Raw genomic sequence first — 18,260 nt, 5'->3', positions numbered from 1 at the left:
TTGTTGATACTAATGAAATGTGTTAGAAGTCAATGTTGTTTTTGGCTATAGCACAATAAAAATAAAAAAAATAAAAAAAATTGTATGGGGTTGCAAGCAATACCCATGGACAGATTGTTCTGTAACCTTACGGTAAACATATAAGGGAATAGGTTACAATGGTCAACAAGTAATATAGCAAATTCAAGGTGTCACTGAGACGATGCGGTTATGATGAAGTGGAAATTCTCAGGCAATGCAATGGGGATTTGGGGAGAATGCTGGCCCTATTCTCTATCCATGATTCTGAATGAGCCCTGATTGCTCTGCCAGGTTAGGGTTTATGTAGTCATCTGCTACTTTGAATTTGCCTTTCAGCAGACAGGCTTTCTCCTCTTTACAAAAGGCTTGAAGTGGGCCATCCACTATGGCAAAGTGCCTATATAAAGGGAGAAGCCCCCCCCTTTAAAGATAAAGATTTGAGTGCTCCGTCCCCTTAATTGAATCATGTATGTGATCTATTTGGGAATCATCTTTAAGATTCATCCTGATGAATCATCTTGGAGCAAGCTAAAGAGGATTGCAATACAAACTGTTCAGGGTAAATGCTGCCCAAATCCCAGCCATTTGATGAAGACAAGGACCTTCAAGGAAGGAGTTTGCAGACTTTCTTCCTAACAACTTCTGGGGGACACTTGAAGTAACCTGCTGAAGAAAAGCCTGATTGCCGTTGCACACTGCTGATGTGGTAACCCTGCAGGTGCCAACACATGTCTGGGGATGCTTGTCGTCTCATGCAGAATGAATGTGACCAAGCAGTTTGGCTGGACTGCCCTTTTTGAGGTGGGATCATGCATGATTTGTATATGGTATTTCCCCTTTTGTAATGTCTTAGCAGTGATGGCTTCCAATGATCTGGAAGGTTTTGCAGAGCAATGCCGGAGGTTAAGATTAATTCTAAACATTCCAGCCATCACCTCTTTTGTTTTGCTTAGTCACCCTGACTAGGACAGGTCTGCCCAGACATGGGTCCCATGCCTTCTGGGCCTAGAGACCTAAGGTACTCCTCATTGATGAAGCCCAACGAAGCTGAAACATGTCTGGGTATGTTTGTGGTATCGTGCAGAAGGGTTGTGACCAAGCAGTTTGGGATGGACTGCCCTTTTTGGAGTGGGCATATGTTGATTTGCATATGGCCCTTCCCATTTTGTAATGGCTTGGCAGCCAAATAACAATGGTCTGGGTGGTTTCCAGAGCAATGCCTGAGGTTAAGATGAATTCTAAACCTTCCAGTCATCACCTCGTTTGTATTGCTTAGTCACCCAGAGTGGGACAGGTCTGCTCAGACGTGGGTCCCATGCTATCTGGGCCTAGACACATAAGATACTCCTCTGATGAGGCCTAACCGGGCCAAAACACATCTGAGGATGCTTGTGGTATCATGCAGAAGGGATGTGACCAAGCATTTCGGGCTGGACATCCCCTTTTGGGGTGGGATGAAGCTTGATTTGCATATGGTCTTTTGTAATAGCTTGGCAGGCAAAAAACAATGGTCTGGAGGAAAGGAAAATAATTCAAAGACAGCACTGCTATGCTGCCAGCTCAAAACGTACCATTGAAAAGACGACCTTCGAGGGTAGCGGGCAGGAGCCCCCCTCCTATCCTGCAGCCACGGACACCAGGCTGTATCCTACAGCTAGCACAGACCGGCATCACACGGCCTGCCTGGCTTGCCCATCACAGTTCAATAGGTAGCTATAATATGCTATCCCTCCCTGCCAGCGATATGGTCACCTGCTTTTACCTTGTTGCCTGCACTGTGCCTATGCCATTTCAAATGCAATCATTATAGCCCTTCGTGCCTTGCTACTTGCACCCTAGTCACTGCAGCCCACTGTGCCTAGGCTGATCTTTGGCCACTGTGCCTACAAGCATCTTAGTCACTGTAGCCTTTGCTGATCTCTGCCCACTGTGCCCATGGGTATTGTAGTCATTGCAGCCTATGGAGACTATGCTGAACCATGCCCTCTTTGATTTTGTGTAACTTAGTTTCTGCTACCCACTGGGCCTATGCTACTTGGACCTTAGCCACTGTGGCCTACTGTGCATATGCTATTCTCTGTCCAGTATGCCCAATTGAAATAGCCTATCCAGCTCTCCGTGCTTATTGAAATTTAGCGTCCACAATAGGCTGACCTTCATAGTACTGTTACAGCTTGAGCAGCCCTGAACAGTGTGTTTTTCACCACCTACTGCATAAACATGGTCCCCTACTAATACACCTTATGACCCATTTGAGACCCTCCTGGTCGCTTGCCAATTTTATGGTCGCTCAGAGACCACTATGATATTGTGTTGTGCCTTATGGTCGCTCAGAGACCACTGTGATATTGTGTTGTGCCTTATGGTCGCTTAGAGACCACTGTGATATTGTGTTGTGCCTTATGGTCGCTCACAGACCTCTGTGATACTGTGTTGTGCCTTAGGGTCGCTTAGAGACCACTGTGATATTGTGTTGTGCCTTATGGTCGCTCAGAGACCACTGTGATATTGTGTTGTGCCTTATGGTCGCTTAGAGACCACTGTGATATTGTGTTGTGCCTTATGGTCGCTCAGAGACCTCTGTGATACTGTGTTGTGCCTTATGGTCGCTCAGAGACCACTGTGATATTGTATTGTGCCTTATGGTCGATTAGAGACCACTGTGATATAGTGTTGTGCCTTATGGTCGCTCCTGACCGCTCACAGGCCCTCCTAGGATTTTTGCTATTGGCCTAACAGTATTTTACTGTTGACTACTGTATCTAGCCCAATTGGTGCAAATAAAGCGAGCCGAGCCTCACTTTACACCACCCCCTATATCCCTAGCTATGTTAAGTTGGATATTGTGCATCATGTTCCCCTTCTGCCTTGTCCGAGCGGACACCCCGTGCACTGGCACTCACTTCCTCGCCCTCAGTAATGGGCTCACCAAACTAGCTTGCCCAAGACACCATCCCATCCCCTGTCCTACCCCCTTCCTCCCTACCACACCTCCCTTCCCATCCTCCTCCATTCTCTTTTCCAGGCTCAAGGACACCTACGCAACCAGTAAGGAACACCATCCCACCTCGACCATCACTGATGATCCACATGTACACCCCAACCCCTCAAGCAATGGTAAAACACACCCTATCCTAGGATATGAGAGAACATCCCGTTTAAGAGCTCGCACAAGGCTACCACACCACAACCCTACTACCAAGACCCAGCCTCCCAGATCACCCAAACCCACGGCCCACACAACAAACAACAAACACACCCAGCCTAGAGCAACTAAAACTACTCCACTAAGTGGCCCACCAACTATAAATACTCCCACTAAGGAGCCCAACCCTCCCATTAGTCTAAAAAATGCACTCATCAATGCCCGCTCCCTTGGAGCCCACGCCATTGATATTCATGACCTCATCATCGAACTTGACCTTGACATGTTAGTAATCACAGAAACCTGGCTACACCAAGCATCAGGCCCTCTGCTAGCATTGGCTATTCCACCAGATTACACCATTCTCAGATCTGATAGAACCACCACTCCAGGAGGCGGTGTGGCCATCATTGCAAAAAACACTATCAAACTTAGATCAAGTTCCATTGAAATAATCTCAGGGTACGAACTACTACTCGCCAAACTCTCATTGAATGAAAACACCACAATTAACATAGTGGTCATCTATAGAGCCCCTAGCACAAACAGCGACCCAGAAACAGACATCCCACTAGTACTGGCGCCCTTCCTCAAACCCAAAACGAAATGTATCATCATTGGTGACTTGAATCTAGGTTTTAATGATAACCAAGACACCAAAGCAACCGCCCTCATCCTGGCACTAAATGACATGAACTTCTGCCAACACGTCAATGTCCCCACCCATACCAAGGGCAGAACCCTTGATTGGATCCTTACCCTCAACACCAACATCACATTAGGCCCGATTACCGCACTGAATTGGACAGACCTCTACTGCATAGAATTTACAATCACTAGCGACGACCCTTGCACACCCAAGAACATATCTATGGACATCATCGAAAGTAGAAACTCTAAAAAGCTCACAGCTGAGAACTTCGACCCCACCTTGAACAAATCACTAGATACCCACTCAATCCTCAGCAATGACCCAACTACTATCGCTGAGTACTACCACAAATGCCTCTCCACAGCGATTAACACCATAGCACCTGTAACCTCCAAACTAAGGCGCCTCAACAAAAAATCCAACTTCTGGTTCAACGAGGAATTAATCGCCCTTAGAAGGAAAAAACGCTCTCTTGAGCATGCCCATAATAAACATCCCTCCCCGGACTCAGCTAAAGCATTCAAAGACGCAAATACCCTCTACAAATCAGCTATCATCTCACATAAAGCTAACGCCTACAATGCTGGCATTAGCAATGCAGCATCCGACTCCAAAGAGCTCTTCTCTATCCTTAGAGAACTTGAAAATCCACTTCCGACCGACACACCCATAAACACAAGCAAAGAATGGTGTACCACCATACAAGATGCTCTTGCCTCCAAAATCACTATGTTACAATACAAAATCAACTCCAAAAAATTACTCCTAGCTACAAAAACCCCCCCCTTCCCTAATCCCTGTACCCTTTCCAGTGACAACTCCAACCCCCCCTTCCAATTCACACCAGTCACCCACAATCTCGTACTCAATACTATCTCCAAACTAAAAGCATCCAACTGCAAAGGAGATACTGTCCCAGCCAAACTAGTCAAAGCCTGTGCACCCACCCTGACCCCCCTCATCACTAAATTTGTCAATGCCTCATTCAACTCCAATACAGTTCCGACTTGCATTAAAGAAGCCTGGGTTACACCACTTCTAAAAAAAACAAATCTAGACACCACCATTCCAACTAACTATCGCCCCATAACCACGGTCCCATTCTTACTCAAAATCATCGACAAACTAGCCTACAACCAAATTCAAACCAATTTAGAATCTAACCAGCTCCTCGGCACCAGACAATCAGGCTTCAGGCCCAACCACAGCACTGAAACAGCTCTCTTGGACCTCAAAATCCAGATGGGTGACATTAGAGATTCAGGGAAACTTTGCATTCTCCTGCTGTTGGACCTCTCAGCTGCGTTCGACTTGGTGGACCACGACAAACTCTGCAACTCACTTGCCCTTGAATTTAACTTCTCTGGGGCAGCCACTGCTTGGGTGAAATCATTCTTAACTGACCGCACCTCCAGAGTGTCCATAGGCAAAGAAGCAGCCAACCCCATCCCAGTCCCCATAGGAGTGCCCCAAGGCTCTTGCCTTTCTCCCACGCTGTATAACGCATATACCAAGCTCCTGTTCTCAGCACTTGACGATATGGGTGTCATATACACAAATTTTGCGGATGACACCCAGATCCTTATACCTCTTACAGGCAACTATGACCAGGACACTTTAACAATCAATAAAATTTACGTCATCTCATCATACAAAACTGGAGGGCATTAAACAGCCTATTTCTTAACAATGAGAAGACGGAAGTCCTCATCGTAGGAGCTCCAGCCAAATTAGCAACCCTTCAGCCAGAATATTCAACCATCAACATCGACGGCACCAATATTCCAGTGTCAAAACAAGTAAAAACACTGGGCATGTACTTCGATGCTAGCCTGACCATGACTAAACAGATCAATGTACTTTCCTCCTCCACGGCCTACACTTCCAAATTAATTGCACTCAGCCGACAATTTCTGACCCCAGCAAACTGCCTCACCCTGGCCAGAGCACTGGTCCTATCGAAATTGGACTACTGTAATGTATTACTACTGGGCACCTCCAACACCAACCTGGCCAAAATGCAACTTTTGCAAAACAAAGTCCTGAGTGCAGCGCTAGGCATACAAAAATCAGACCATATATCCAAGACCAGGAAAGATGCCCACTGGCTCCCCATCAAAGCCCGCATCATTTTCAAAACATTATGCATCACCCACAAATGCATTACAAAAAAGGACCTATCTACCTCAATAACACTCTGCATCCTAAAACTAACATAAGATTACTGAGATCCAACGACAAACTCCTCCTGGACCCCCCCGATTCAAAACCACAAGAACTGGGGGCAGCAGCTTCACCACTTTAGCCCCGAAACACTGGAACACCCGACCCATCATCATCAAAAAAGCATCCTCCTTCACGATCTTTAAGAAACAGCTAAAAACCTGGTTATTCAACCAATATTAGCACCCAAAGGTAGGACCCCTTCCATCGGATACTGTTGTGAATATTTAGGCCACTGTATATTGTTGTGAATATGTTGTAACCTATATCATGTAATGCAACTAATGTAATGTTTGAATGTGACTAATTTCTAAGCTGTCTTATAACCTCGCCGTGACACCCGAGGGTCTGGGCGTGTAACAAATAAAAAAAAAATAAATAAAAAAAAAATAATAAAGTGTTCTGCATTTAAAATGACTGCGCACTGATGCCCTTTTCATCTTTTTATCATTACCCAGTTTGGTTCCAGTAAGACACATCCATGTACACCCATATTTAGGGTGTACACCAGCAAATGGGGGCATTCCTCACTGAATGGCATGTTGTGTCAGTCAGGCAAAATCTGTGAAATAGTAGAGATCTTCACTCCAAGCCGTACGGCAAATGCTTTACTTTTTGCAAGAAAATAACACAGGCAAACCCTTCACAAGAATCCCTCTCTCTCTTTGCTTATGTCAGTTTCAAAGGACCCTTGCATTGAACAGATTTCTGTGTAGTATAAATTGACTAGAGCCATGCTTAGAATACAGATGCGAGGAAAAAAATAACATTCAGTCCAAGGAACATTCAAAGAATATTAACCCACATGGAAAATGGTGCTTTTGCCAAACATGAAAATGCCTTTTTAAAATTGAAATGTTACACTAAGGCTTTGTGCTTGCATAGAAATGTGATGGTGGTTTGCTTTAAACATATATATGATATTTATTTCTCAAAGACTTGCTTTCTGGTTAAGAAAAATAAATAAATAAAGTACTTTGAGGCCAGCAGAACAGGTTGGGCAGGCCCTGGCTTCAAAGGGCCCTGCCTTTCCTGGGAACAGAATCATCTTCCTCCAAGTGGACCACCCCCATGGAAACCATGAATAGGTAAAGGGGGAGAATCTAGCACCCTTGTCCAATGGACTGCCAGGGCACATATGTGTGAATTCCTGGTGACACCCCCCCTCAATGCAAGCTGAAGACTTCAAAGGCAAATCCATGGCAACATTGGGCTAAACTGACCAGAGCCTGACATTTGCTGGGGGTTGGGAGGAATGCCCGTATTTGGAAAACAAAGCCAGCCCAGTTGATTACAGAGTCTGTTCAGGTTGTGTAATTTATTTCAGTGATCAAAAGACAAATTATGACAGTTTAAATGTCATGTTTGCCCCATTAAAATAACATGTTGTAGGTTTCCCTGGCATGTTGGGGATGCAAACACCAGGAAAATGGTAATTCTCGGGAAAGCTTACATGGTACAGCTTTGAAAATTAACGGAAACATGCCCTGTGATAATATACATGTATACATGTATTCAATTGGTGAATTTTAGGTGAAATGTGTTCCATGGAAATGGCGAAAGATTGCCAGAGTGCCTAAACAGCATTGCATCGTTTTGAGATTTCAATGGTATATTCTTGGTAAAATATGTGATCTATTTGTCTAAGTTTTATAAGGGTGACGGGTATAAAAATAAGTGTTTTTCTCCATAACTTATTTTGGCAAAAATAACATTGGTGAAACAAAGGTACCTCATAAAATGCCCACCCTAAAAATGAGTCACCTCCTTCATTCCAATCTGCTTACAGGGAGGAGGGGACTTCCATAGCTGACCGGTTGTAAGAGGTGTGTTCAGTTTGAGTCTGCCCCATAGTAAAATCCTGTGATGTCATGCTCCTTATATAAAGGGGAGGCATAGGGAGCTCTGGACTCTCTTCTGATTTTTCCAGCTCCAGTGCATCCAGAGATCCAGTTATTCCATATTCACCCTGCAAGATTCCAGATTCCACTGCCAGGCCAAAGCTAGCTGACCCTATCCAGGCAGGACCACTGATCCAGAAAATCCCAATATTTCAAAGAGAGCCCAGCTGGTGCACCTCGCTATCCAGTGATCAGACTAGGCTCAGCTGTCCCTTTCTAGGAGAGCCCGCCGCTGTTTGCAGTGAAAAGATCTTGCCTCACTGTCCAGCAACCCGGTCTGCTGTCCAAGCTACCCCAATCAAGTGCTTGTTGTGAGTATTTCTCTTCCCCATTAACCACAAACTACATCCCTTGCTGTATTACCTTGTTTTAGGTCAAATCCCATAGAGATCCTATAACTGCTCTAGCAAAAATCCTTAGAAATGTCAGAATCCTCTGTGTGCCTTGTTTTGAGGAAAATCTGTAGTGATCTCCAAGTGTTGGCACCATTCTTTCCAACTCATTTCAGTCCTTGTGTAAGTCCTTAGTACTATTTTGAATAAATTAATTAATTCCCTCATAAAGAGGCACACGGCTTGAGGGGTTAAAACTGCATCTTAACCCTTTTCTCGGGCAGCGTTCCTCTTTTCTAGCCAATGGAATATAGTCTAAGTAAAACTTGTCATTTTCTTTTCAAACCGAGTTTCCCATGAAATTATTCCCGTTTAAAAACCGAGTTTCCTTTCCCGTTAAGAATCTCATAGTGTCATCCCTCCAGAGTTACCCTTTCACTTCCATATTATACCTGTGATGTGCCTTTGTCCATTAGCATCAAAACCACATTCCGATTTTTTTTGTTTAACCAATTTTTCAAGCTGTTTTGTCATTTTAAACCTGTGAAAATCAGCAAATGCAATTTCTCCACGTGTGAATTGGCTGCACTGTGTTTTTCCTTCTCAAGTTGATTTTATGAACTATATGCCTGTTTTTACTACATTGCCTAGTAGTTTTCTAGTGTTCTTTTATCTTTGATACAGCTATACTAATTTCTACTTCATTCATTCAACCGCACATGTAAAACAATTATTTAGTAATTCTGAGTGGTATTTTGCTCAATTTTCAAAGGTTTTCAATCCGATTTTGCATCCCATTCAGGGGTGGAAGGTCTGATTATCATTATGTTTGTTGCCTAGTATACCCGACTCCTTGCAACTGCTTTCTACCCACACAAAGTTCGGTTAACATGGGTTTGAGGGAGTGTTGCGAGGGGAAATATTAACTGTGGTGCTATCAGAAAATACCTTCCAAAAAGGTAATCTTGCCTCTATTTAATAGTGCATTATATATCTTGTGTAACAAGGTCAAACTAAGTGTATTCTATCAAATTACAGTGTAATTATCACAACACTTGTGATTGCTGCCCTTTATTAAATTTGTGTGATTTTCATTGGAATTTAAAAATAAATAAATGGTGTATTATTACACACCGGCCTGGTTCATGGTCCATTGTGACCTGGGGTGTTTGTAAAGGTGGGCGTGAGATGGGTTGGGTGCCTTCCCAAACTGCATTTGTAATAAATAAAATAAAAGTGTTTTAATTGTGCGCTGCATGCCCGGCCAGTAGAAAGAGAAATCCTTAACACTCTAAACATACTAAGATTCTACACAAACTTGTGCAGAAGCATTGGCATCGACTACAGATGGATGCAGATCTCAGCAAATTTGTTGACTCTAAACCCAGGTTATTATAAACTAATTATAATTAAGCTGTCTACCTAAAATCTTTCCATTTTAAACAATTTTCAAATTGTTTAGTTTCTAATGTTTTTTTCAATTATCAATGTCTCAATGTTTTTCTTTTCTAAATGTGTTGGTATATCATTCAAGCAAACTGCTAATGCAGCATTCCCATTCAAGTAAAATAACTCTTGTTTATTAGCTGTTATTTTTGAAAATACTTAAGTACAAATATCAGAATTTTCTTTCTTGTTCACTCTTTTATTTTTCAGCAATTGCACAGATTCACTTACCTTCCTGATGAACCACTAATGATAAGTGGGGAAACACGTATTGAGGGCAGTTATGCATGTTTAAATAAGTTGAGTAATAGATGCAACTAAGCTGTGAAGATAACAGAGATTGCTAAATAAATCGTAAGTTTGGAGCGCCTGTCAACAGTGTTTGTATCCTTCATTTAATATAAACTAGAGCACCCACGATCAAAAATATATTTTGCCCATCACAAACGCTGAGAGATCAGGAGGGAAATATTAGTGATTGGTTGAAGACAATAAAGGGTTTCTATAAATGTTTCAATGGCAGTATGTGCAGATATGCATATCCTAACTGCACTAAATGTACTTGTTATGATGGCATGGAATTGGATATTAAGGATTTGATCAACTGGAAAACCAAGTATGTGGTTTATGCTACAATATGCACATGTCAGAAAATGTATATAGGCAGCACCATTCATCAGTTGAGCATACGTATACGCGAACATCTTTCAAGCTTGGGCACCCCAGATACAGGATTAACACTTGCCAGTCATTGGCAGGAGCACCACCAAATGGAGGAAAAAAGCAAGCTCAGATTTATCGGACTGCAGAAGGCAAGATATGGTCAAAGAGGAGGAGATCTCTAAGTCTCATTAAGACGAATGGAGGCTAGAACAATCTGCCTTGCACAAAGTCATCTTGTGGGATTGAATAAAGAGCATGAGATGAATGTGTTTCTCTAAATTCTGTAATATATGATTTTCTGTAATCTCGACCAAATTGTAAGACCTTTTGCTCGTTTCTACTGTGTTTGTCGGTCTGTAATTTTGTGAAATGGTAACTCACCTGATCACTAATTAAATAGGGATGACTGTGTTATCCTTAATACTTATGACCAATATCATATAGGTAAATATTGAGATGTTCAGGTACACTTCCCTGTATGAACTAGTTTAATTTGTGATAGTTAGTGATCTTTCCAGATGAGTTACCTTCACTATTCTGGGCTTTGTGTACCTAATACACTGATTGAATATTTTCAAACAAAGTAATGTGCATTAGATTACTTGTTGACTATGTCTGGGGGGTAGGAACTAGTCCAATAATGATTTATGTATGTTATGAGATTGTCAATTTTATGGAGCCTAGTGGTGACAATTAGATTGGGACCGGAGGAGGCTGAACTAACTGAACACCAATCACACTTTTTTTCGAATCCTTACTAATTCTTAGATTATTTAAAATGCTCTGATAAATTGTGGCTACTTTCCTCTCCAACATTTGGATTTAGAAAATTATAAGCAATTTTTAAATTATTAGGACTTTGAGTCTTTAGAAGTGAGCTTAGTTACAGTGTTTACAATCTTTCACAGGATATGATGCCTCGCATTGTGCACATCACACACAACATACGTGTATTGCCACGTACGCATGATGCAATTACTTAAATATGATGCAGGCAAAATGGGCGCTGTGAATGAACACTTGCAGCATGCCAAATGTGGCACGAGAATTTCTAACAAGGATTCTCAAGGGTAAGCTTGCGAATACATGTTTTATGGAGATATTAACTCCAATACTTATGGTCCAATGAACTTAGCCTTTGCAATTGGGACAAGAGGCATATTGGGGCAATTTTACAGTACCCTCATTAAGGTGTACAGTGCAATCAAAAAAACGTTTTTGAAACTTGCCTCTACGTGTTTGGATTATTTACTCATTTTATATTCATTTCAGATCATGGGAAGTATCACTGATTTGTGCTATACATTCACATTTCCAGAACTATGAAGATTTAAAGTTACTGAACTGGTGAGTATTTTTAGAGAAATTGAATAACCGTATTAATTATTCGTATAATTTTGTCTGACACTGATAGCCACATAACTGCCTATCCATTAAACATTTCAAACCTTACTAGGACTTCTTTAGCCAAAATGTAGTTGCTTTGCCCTTGAGGAGAGTTTTTTGGTGAGTGCTAACTGCCTCTACTCAATGGTCTAGGGCATGTATGGTGTATTTGAAGACACGACTGTTATACCACTTTTTGTGAATTCTTTATTGTTTGAGTGTACATAGGATGCCAATATTGAATAAGAGAGACATACACACTTAATGGTGTTCGGTCAGTTCACTCTATTCTGTGAGGTGATGAGTTGTACATAGTAATTTGTAATGTATTAAATTGTTTCATTCAAATATTAAGGATGTAACATTACACTGTAATAATTTGTAACACCCCACTCGTTTTTTGTTTTCATTTGCTCTCTTGTTGACACATTTCCCTGTCCCCAATTTTCTGTGTTGTCCAATATTTATTTTCTTTTCAATTGTGGATCCAACTTTTTATATAAATATGTTCTGTGTAAAGTTTATACTTACTTTGATTTGGTCTTGCCATAACTTTGCCCTGATAATGACTGAGGTTGAAACATGTGTCGGCATAAATGGCTTGAATAGACATTGATGTTATTTTGATGTGAATCTAATGGAATTGTGAGTTGTGGAATTATACAAATTATTTTGAAAATGGGAGTTATTAAAATACTCCTCACATATATATTGATCGGTGGGAGCAATTCTTGGGATTGACTGTTTATTGTTAATATGACTTATTGAAGGTAGTGAGCAAGGCCTTTTGTCAATCAAGCTTGCAGCAAATACCCAGACCACAAACTGTGTAGTGGCCTAAGCTCACAGTCTCTCGATTGTCCAAACATATTTTTCCCTGCAGACTTAAACAGGGCCTGCCTAGTCAAGCTTCTTCAAAACAAGCCATTGCCCTTGTCAAACTGTACCAATTAGGTGGATCCAGCAGTCCCTGCTTGCCGCAGAAGCTGAATCTTCCCTTTCCCTACATTGAGACCTAAGTGTGCCTTAAAACTACACTGACAGAAATATTGCTTGCCTGTCCCAAGCTATTTCTAGCCAAAAGCCGTTGCTACTTGAACAACACCAATTTGTTGACCTGTTGATCCAGCTTGCCATCTAAAACCCAACTCCAAGCACTGGAAAGCACCCAGAATCCCAGCTCAACATGGTAAAAACTCAGAAATAATCCAGTAAATCATAGTCCTGTGGTTTGTCCCCTTGGCATTGTTCTATGGGCTCTAGAAACATATCAAATGCAATTGTATGTCTTAGAGACCTAGTTTAGATCTTTGCTTGACTTCCTACAATACTATTTACCTGCAGATGCCTGCTTATCACTATCCAGTGTGCTCTTTTCTTCCAAAACCTGAAAATTCGTTGTATCTCACTACACTGTGAGTTGGTAGTGGTTTTAATAGGTTGTCTCTCATTTTAGTTTAATTAAATAGATTGTTTTTATAGAATTGTAATTAAACATGTCTTTTATATATGTGCTTACCATACTATTGTTGTTTTGTTTGCTTGCATGCTGGCTCATACCCTCCTGAAGATTATAGCTTGTCCTCACCCCATGCTACCTCAAGTGGTAAAGGAGGTATTGCATTCCAGCTGTCTCACTGATGCTCTAGTAGTAGTAGTGTGGGACTGAGTAGGAGCGTTTAAGTCACTACTCATCCCTGTATTCCTACGAACCAATACTCGTTTTGACACAGGAGGACAGCTTGCCATGTCACCCTAGTCCTGAAATCTCTAAATGAGAGAACACCTTTTTACCACCCATGTTGGGCAAGACCAATAAGGTTATTCCATTTATTTTGGAGCCTGGCTCAGGTGGAAGCATTCTGAGCACTGTACTTTCTGTGGTGTGGCAAAGATAGATGTGTCCATGAATATATGCTGTGCACCGCTATGTTTGTTTTATCATTAATGATCATGGATCATGCTAAATCTACCACCTGGCCCTTTTCTGGAAAGAATGTACTCCAATATTCGAGACGATTCCTCCGTGCCCGGAGACATTGACAGTGCTTCTCTGCGGGCTATCTGCCTACATTACATTTGACCTCATATGTAAACAAGTGTATCACTTCCGGTTTCTGCCTATCTTGCTACATCTGCTTGGATGCGTTCTTTTACTTCTCACTTCCAGTGCTGGTCTCCCTATTCCTCTCAGCATATGATTGTTTCCTGTCTCTTCACTCTCCCGTTTCTTCCTTCATCCTTTCTATAGAAGTAGAACCCAATTGCTTCGTATTTGTTGCACATGTATGTCATTGAGAGCTCTGCCTCTGTTACTCTCTTTCATTGTTCCTCCTCCCTGTACCTTTCATATCTAACACATACTTCACTTTATTGAACCGCTATCATCATAAATTCGATTATGGGTCTAACTGCTCAGTTAACTCCTTATTTTTACTCTTGCAATTATAAAGGCCTTTCTCCTTTAGAGTATTTTCCTGCTGTGCTGTCTTTAAAATGTTGTTACGAATTAGCATACTCTAGGGAGATGTTCTGGGTCCATCAGCGGTCAATAAAAGGAAGATACTAGACGCACTGGCATTCTCATAAGCTAATCTTCCTAACCGGGCATGTACATTCGCCATTATTGCACATAGTTACCTTCAATCAAAAAGGGAGAAGTTGCAATGCCAGCCTCAAGAAACTCACCACTAGAATGGCTTCTTCCCACTTTGCTCAGAACCTCTAATGCATTTGGAAGGTATAAGGTAAACAGTCTCTGGCCCGCTCTTAACTAAGTTAGCAATTACTGAAAATAATATGCGGTACAGTAGGAGGGGTCTAGGACAACTGGTTCTCTATAAAATATACTTTTCTCATTCTTGGGATAATTAATTTGCAAACATTCAAATGTTCCGATCTTGCGAGGTGTTGGCACAGTGCTACAGAGGCAGATGCCAAGTGTAAGTGCGCACCTCGCGACACATGCAGTCGGTATGCATTTCACTCCTTCTTGTGAACATCAAGGGGCAGATGTGTTTTTTTTTTTTTTTTTTACATTATTAATCAGATGGTAGTCAAATGCCTACCCTTCATTTCTGAGTGGCACTTCGTGCCCTTATTGTAAGTTTGGGTATTTTTTTACAGGTGTTACCGCATGTGGTATTTACTGTTACCATTTGCAGAAATGAAACGAAATCTCCCCATAAAGATGATCCACCCTGTTGGTGGTAATAGACGTGGATGTGCAGACATACAGCAGGTGTTATTTGTGTAATTCTACATCCATTCATGTTTTACTTTTTTTTGAAGCCATTGCCACCATCATTTTGACGCTGGGAATTGATTGCGGGCATTAGCAGGTGATGCCCCTGCCATGGATGTTTTTTTTGTTTGTTTTTTTTAAATGCGCCAAATGTACATGGCAGAGATTAGTCAGCCGCAATGTTGTCATTCACTCCTGACCAAGACATGATTGTCCAACCGCATCCCATGCATATCTCATTAATAGACTAAAGCGTTGGAACCGCGATTGCTCTCTCTGATGCTTCAGCATCATGACTAACATGCCGAGAATTTCCTTCAAGCACAAAGCTGCAGGGTCTGATTCACAAACGCGTTTTACAATGGTGGATGTGGGGACGTCACGTGATCGCGGGAGCGTGGTCTCGCAAGATCTGGGCATAACGAGACCTCGCGAGCCAGCGCTCCGCGAGACACGTTCCAGTGTTGGCGAAGCACGAGACCAGTCAGGTCTAACAAGAGCGCTGCTCCTGATGAGGAGTCATTGGAACTCAGGCCCTGAAGAGCCTAATGACTCCAGCTTCCAGGGCATAAGTCCAAAGCCATAGGAGGCCACATGGGAGCCCTGGAAGCTTGCAGCGTGCCATCTTTGTGCACATCTTGCCCCCAGTGATGTAACTGGCAGGGCCATGAACTGAACTGTGAGTAGTTCCCCTGTTGCACTCAGCCAAGTTTAGGCCCACCTGTTTGTCTTGTAATAAAGACAGTTAGAACCCACTGCAGCATCCTGTCGTCCTTTAAGGCCACAACATAATTGGCGACGAGGATATCAAAAGACCCACAGGCCCATCATGCAAGGCGCCACACCACCCCCTGCGTTTCTCCCTTCACCAGGGACCCCAGCAATTCCATGGATGCAGTGGGAGCCCCTTTTCTCCACCTATCTGCTAAATGCATTGGGGGTTGAAGGTCAGCGCATTTTTGCCAGCTTGAAAGCATTACCTGCGGCTGACGACGACGACGAAGACGATGTCTACAAGGAAGCGACTCGTCGCATTGTGAAGAGGTTCACGAATAAGGAGAACGTGGTACTGCACAGGCTGAGGTTCTACACCCGCAAACAGGAAGGGAGCAAACCCGTGGACGACTATGTCACCAGGATGAGGGAGCTGGCTTCTCTTTGCGCCTTTGGCGAAAATGCAGAACAAGTTATCTGCGACATGCTCGTCGTTCACACTAACTCTAGGAAAGTCCAGGACAAGTTCATCCAAGAAAAGGAGGTCACCCTTGACAAGGCCATCCAAATTGCCAGGGCGGAGGAAGAAACTTCCAGCAGACGCAAAGAGGCGGGAAGTCACCTGCCCGTGCCCAAACTTGCGGCGCTACAATGGAGAGGGCGCAGAGCCAAGCAGTCCCGCGACAGCCCCAGAGACAAAGGCCCCAGGCAAAAGGAGGTGCCAAAATGCTATAGATGCACCAGCACCAAGCACATGGCGAACGATCGCGACTGCCCCGCCAGGAATAAGGAGTGCTCCAAGTGCGGACGCATTGGTCACGTGGCCCCGGTATGTACATGGTGGGAGAAAACCGTTTCCCGCGTCGATGGCGACTGCGCTTCAAGCGATGATGACGAACTACAGGACAGACCCATGGTCGTCATGGTCAACGCCCCCCATGCCAGGAGGGAAAAGCCCCACTGCACCATTAAAGTGGACAGAATGGAAACACGTGTCATGGCAGATTCGGGATCTGACCTCACAATCCTTCCCATCAACATGTATAAGGAGATGATGGGACAAGCACAAGTAGAGATCAGAACGACCAGGCAAAAACCGATGGTGTTCGGAGGTGCAACTGTCGACCTCCTAGGCTACATCAGAGCCCGGATCGACTTCAAAGGGAGGTCTACCACTACCAAAGTGTACTTCTCACCCAAAGGCCCAGCCGTGCTGGGATGGGATGATCAACACAAACTCAGCATAAAACTAGATCCCAGCACTTCGGAACATGTACTCATGGTCTCCTCAGGAGCAGCGCAAAATTAGAAGGAGATTTTCACGAGCCTGTTTTCCGAGAACCCAGGGAAAGTGAGAAACTTTGTCCACAAGATTCACCTGAAACCCAACGCGGTCCCGGTGAAACACAAAGTCAGGGCAGTACCTGCCACGGCGAGACCCGCATTGGATGCCCACCTTCGGAAGCTGGTTGAAGAAGGTACCATCGAGACCGCGGAGTCTTCAGAGTGGCTGAGTCCAGTGGTGTTGGTCAAAAAGAAATCCAGCAACGACCTCAGAATATGCATCGACCCGAGAAGCCTGAATCTAGAGGTAGCCACGGATACCTTTCCTCTCCCCAGCATCAACAAGATTGTCCTCATGATGAAAGAGGCGGCAATCTTCTCGAAGCTGGACATGCGTGACGCCTATCACCAGATTCCTCTACACAAATCCTCCCGCCCTCTGACAGCGTTCATCACTCCTTTCGGCACCTTTCAATATACCGGCATGCCATTTGGGTTGTCATCGGCAGCGTCCGCATTCCAGAGGATGATGAACTCTCTACTTAAAGGACTCACAAATGTTTCTTTCTTTCAAGATGATATTCTCGTGTATGCAAAAGACAAGGAGACCCATGACAAAGCTCTCAGGGCAGTCCTGAGCAAACTTCAAGAGGCGGGCGTTCATCTACGCCATGAAAAATGCGTCTTTGGAGTGAGAAAGGTAGAATACCTTGGGTACTGCATCTCAAGTGAAGGCGTCAGCCCCAAGAAGAACCTCATGGAAGCCATAACAGAAGCCCCGACTCCGATGTCCAGAGAGGAACTACGCTCATTCCTGGGCCTAGCCGAGTACTATGCTAAATTCGTCCCAAGGTTCTCCGAGACCACGTCCCCCATGAGGGAGCTTCTGAAGAAGGGGACAGCCTACTCCTGGGGCCCAGAGTAAAACGAAGCATTCGGTGAAATCAAAAGGAGAATTCTACATGCACCATGCCGAAACCGTTCAACCCTGAATGGGACACCTGCATTACTACAGACGCCAGCACATACGGCCTGGGGGCCATATTGACCCAGAAAAAGGGAGACACTGAAAACATTGTGGCGTTTGCATCAAAAGCGCTATCATCATCGGAGAAGAATTACTCCACCATTGAGAAAGAAATGTTGGCATGTGCCTGGGCCGTCGACTACTTCAGATCTTATGTTTGGGGCACGAGATTCAGGTTGGTCACTGACCACAAACCCCTCATTCACATGCTGAGCCCGGGCG

Source organism: Ambystoma mexicanum, chromosome 6q, assembly GCF_040938575.1.
Source record: "Ambystoma mexicanum isolate Mex_15411 chromosome 6q, UKY_AmexF1_1, whole genome shotgun sequence".
NCBI lineage: Eukaryota > Metazoa > Chordata > Amphibia > Caudata > Ambystomatidae > Ambystoma > Ambystoma mexicanum.
This window is presented reverse-complemented; position numbering follows the sequence as displayed.